We start from the raw sequence: 4,775 nt of genomic DNA on the forward strand, positions 1-4,775 counted from the left end.
TGTTCATTTGTACCTATCTAGATATTCATTTATTCATTACATTATGCATTATGAAAACTGGCGCCCGTCTCTTTAAAGTAACCGTAAGAATAAACCGAATGGGGATTCTGCAGATTCTTGAAAAATCTTGAAACATATGGGCTGCGACTCTTGCAAGAAAGCTCAGTAAAGGCACTCCTGGCACAAGAGAAGGCACTCCTGGCACAAGAGAAGGCACTCCTGGCACGAGAGAAGGCACAAGAGAAGGCACTCCTGGCACGAGAGAAGGCACTCCTGGCATGAGAGAAGGCACTCCTGGCACGAGAGAAGGCACTCCTGGCATGAGAGAAGGCACTCCTGGCACAGAGAAAGGCACTCCGGCTAAGAGAAGGCATCCTGGCAGAGAAGGCACTCCTGGCCAGAGAAGGCACCTGCACAAGAAGGCACTCCTGGTAGAGAAGCCCCTCCTGGCACGAGAGAGGCACCTCCTGCACGAGAGAAGGCAAAATCCTGGCACGAGAGAGCATCCTAGCACGAGAGAAGGCACTCCTGGCACAGAGAAGGCACTCCTGGCATGAGAGAAGGGACTCCTGGCACGAGAAAAAGGGACTCCTGGCACGAGAGAAGGCACTCCGGCATGAGAGAAGGCACTCCTGGCAAAGAGAGAAGCACTCTGGCACGAGAGAAGACACTCCTAGCACGAGAGAGCACTCTGGCACGAGAAAGGGACTCCTGGCCTGAGAGAAGGCACTCCTGGCTAAGGAAGCACTCCTGGCACGAAGAAAGGCACTCCTGGCACGAGAGAAGCACTCCTGGGACGAGAAGAGGCACCCGGGGATAAGAGAAGGCACTCCTTGGCACAGAGAAGGCACACTGGCACAGAGAAGGCACTCCTCCTGGCACGAGAGAAGGACTCCTGGCACGAGAGAAGGCACTCCTGGCATAGAGAAGGCACTCCTGGCACGAGAGAAGGCACCCTGGGATGAGAGAAAGGCCCCTCCTGGCATGAGAGAAGGCACCCGGGCACGAGAGAAGGCCTCTGGCACAAGGAAGGCACTCCTGGCATGGAGAAGGCACTCTGGCATGAGGAAAGGGACTCCTGGGAAAAAAGAAGGCACTCCTGGCATGAGAGAAGGCACTCCCGCCGAGAGAAGGCACTCCTGGCACGAGAGAAGGCACTCCTGGCAAGAGAAAGGCACTCCTGGCACGAGAGAAGGCCTCCTGGCACAAAAAGAAGGCACTCCGGCATAGAGAAGGCACTCCTAGCACGAGAGAAGGCACTCCTGCAAAGAGAAGGCACTCCCGGCACGAGGGGAAGGCACTCCCGGCACGAGAGAAGGCACTCCGGCACAAGAGAAGGCACTCCTGGCATGAGAGAAGCACTCCGGGATGAGGAAGGCAAATCCTGGATGAGAGAAGCACTCCTGGCACAGAGAAGGCCCCTGCATGGAGAAGGGACTCTGGCAACAGAGAAGGCACTCCTGGCACGAGAGAAGGCACTCCTGGCACGAGAGAAGGCACTCCTGGCATGTAGAGAAGGCACTCATGGCATGAGAGAAGGCACTCCTGGCACGAGAGAAGGCACTCCTGGCATGAGAGAAGGCACTCCTGGCACGAGAGAAGGCACTCCTGGCACGAGAGAAGGCACTCCTGGCACAAGAGAAGGCACTCCTGGCATGAGAGAAGGCACTCCTGGCACGAGAGAAGGCACTCCTGGCACGAGAGAAGGCAACTCCTGGCAAGAGAGAAGACTCCGGATGAGGAAGGCACTCCGGCAAAAGGAAGGCCTCCTGGCATGAGAGAAGGCACTCCTTGGGATGAGAGAGGCACCCTGCACGAGAGAAGGCACTCCTGGCTGAGAAGGCACTCCTGGCATGAGGAAGGACTCTGGAGAGAGAAGGCACTCCTGGCACGAGAGAAGGCACTCCTGGAAAAAGAGAAGGCACTCCTGGCATGAGAGAAGGCATCCTGGGTGAGAGAAGGCACTCCCGGGATGAGAGTAGGCACTCCTGGCACGAGAAAGGCACTCCTGGCACAAGAGAAGGCACTCCTGGCATGAGAGAAGGCATCCTGATGAGAGAAGGCATCCTGGACGAGAGAAGGAACTCCTGGCACGAGAGAAGGGACTCCTGGCATGAGAAAGGCATCTGGCAGAAGAAGGCACTCCTGGCACGAGAGAAGGCACCCTGGCACAAGAGAAGGCACTCCTGGCAGAGAGAAGGGCACTCCTGGCATGAGGGAAGGCACTCCTGGCATGAGAGAAGGCATCCGCAAGAGAGAAAGGCACTCCTGGCATGAGAGAAGGCACTCCTGGCACAAGAGAAGGCACTCCTGGCATGGAGAAGGGACTCCTGGCACAGAGAAGGCACTCCTGGCATGAAGAAGCCCGGCAAGAGAAAGGCACTCCTGGCACAAGAGAAGGCACTTCTGGAATGAGAGAAGGCACTCCTGGCATGAGAGAAGGCACTCCTGGCACGAGAGAAGGCACCTGGCGAAGGAAGCACTCCTGGCATGAGGAAGGCACTCCTGGCAAAGAGAAGGCACTCCTGGCAAAGAGAGAAGGCACTCCCGGCACAAGAAAGCACTCCTGGCATGAGAGAAGGCCCCCTGGCACAGAGAAGGGACTCCTGGAAGAGAGGCACTCCTGGCACGAGAGAAGGCACTCCTGGCATAAACGAAGGCACTCCTGGCATGAGACAAGGCACTCCTTTCATGGGGAGGCACTCCTGGCACGAGAGAAGGCACTCCTGGCACGAGAGAAGGCCATCCTGGCATGAGAGAAGGCACTCCTGGCAAAAGAGAAGCATCAAAGGGACGAGAGAAGGCACTCCTGGCAGAGAGAAGGCACCGGAAAGAGAGAAGGCACTCCTGGCATGAGAGAAGGCACTCCTGCATGAGAGAGGCACTCCTGGCACGAGAGAAGGCACTCCTGGCACAAGAGAAGGCACTCCTGGCATGAGAAGGCACTCCTCAGAGAGAAGCACTCCCGCACGAGAGAAGGCACTCCTAGACGAAGGGAAAGGGACTCCTGGCACGAGAGAATGCACTCCTTGGCACGAGAGAAGGCACTCCTGGCATGAGAGAAGGCACTCCTGCATGAGAGAAGGCACCCCGGCACGAGAGAAGGAAATCCTGGACAAGAGAAGGCACTCCTGGCACGAGGGGAAGGCACTCCTGGCACGAGAGAAGGCACTCCTGGGACAGAGAAGGCACTCCTGGCAAGAGAGGCACTCCTGGCATGAGAGAAGGCACTCCTGGCATGAGAGAAGGGACTGCTCTGGCAAGAGAGAAGGCACTCCTGCAAGAGAAGGCACTCCTGGCATGAGGAGAAGGCAAATCCTGGCACAAGAGAAGGCACTTGGCACGAGAGAAGGCATCTGGCACGAAAGGCACTCCTGGGACGAGAGAAGCACTCCTGGCATGAAGAAAGGCACTCCTGGCACAAGAAGGCACTTTGGAATGAGAAAGGGACTCCTGGACATAGGGGAAGGCACTCCTGGCATAGAGAAAGGGACTCCTGGGACAAGAAGGCACTCCTGGGACAAGAAAGGCACTCCTGGCACGAGAAGGACTCCTGGCACGGAGAAGCACTCCTGGCACGAGAGAAGGCACTCCTGGGACAAGAGAAGGCACTCTGGCATGAGAGAAGGCAAATCCTGGCATGAGAGAAGGCAAATCCTGGCACAAGAGAAGGCACTCCTGGCATGAGAGAAGGCTCCTGGCACAGAGAAGGCACTCCTGGCACGAGAGAAGGCACTCCTGGCATGAGAGAAGGCACTCCTGGCACGAGAGAAGGCACTCCTGGCACGAGAGAAGGCACTCCTGGCATGAGAGAAGGCACTCCTGGCACGAGAGAAGGCACTCCTGGCATGAGAGAAGGCACTCCTGGCACGAGAGAAGGCACTCCTGGCATGAGAGCAGGCACTCCTGGCATGAGAGAAGGCATCCTGGCATGAGGAGGGCACTCCTTTCATGGGGAGAAGGCACCCTGGCATGAGAGAAGGCACTCCTGGCATAGAGAAGGCACTCCTGCATGAGAGAAGGCACTCCTGGCATGAGAGAAGGGACTCCTGGCATGAGAGAAGGCACTCCTGGCATGAGAGAAGGCACTCCTGGCACGAGAGAATGCACTCCTGGCACAGAGAAGGCACTCCTGGCATGAGAGAAGGCACTCCTGGCATGAGGGAAGGCACTCCGGCAAAAAAGGCACTCCTGGCAGAGAGAAGCACTCCTGGCACGAGAGAATGCACTCTGGCATGAGAGAAGGCATCCTGCATGAGAGAAGGCACTCCTGGCATGAGAGAAGGCACTCCTGGCACGAGAGAAGGCAAATCCTGGCATGAGAGAAGGCACTCCTGGCACGAGAGAAGGCACTCCTGGCATGAGGGAAGGCCAAATCCGGGGACGAGAGAAGGCACTCCTAATGAGGATCACTCCTGGCACGAGAGAAGGCACTTTGGCATGAGAGAAGGCACTCCTGGCACGAGAGAAGGCACTCCTGGCACTGAAGAAGGCACTCCTGGGATGAGAGAAGCACTCCTGGCATGAGAGAGAAGGCACTCCTGGCACGAGGAAGGCCTCCCGGCAGAGAGAACACTCCTGGCACAAGAGAAGGCACTCCTGGGACTGAGAGAAGCACTCCTGGCATGAGAGAAGGCACTCTGGCACAAAAGAAGGCACTCCGGGCATGAGAGAAGGCACTCCTGGCCGAGAGAAGGCACTCCTGGAGAGAGAAGGCACTCCTGGCATAGAGAAGGCACTCCTGGCATAGAGAAGGCACTCCTGGCATGAGAGAA

This window comes from Penaeus monodon, chromosome 24 (genome assembly GCF_015228065.2).
Source record: "Penaeus monodon isolate SGIC_2016 chromosome 24, NSTDA_Pmon_1, whole genome shotgun sequence".
NCBI classification, from domain to species: Eukaryota; Metazoa; Arthropoda; class Malacostraca; order Decapoda; family Penaeidae; genus Penaeus; species Penaeus monodon.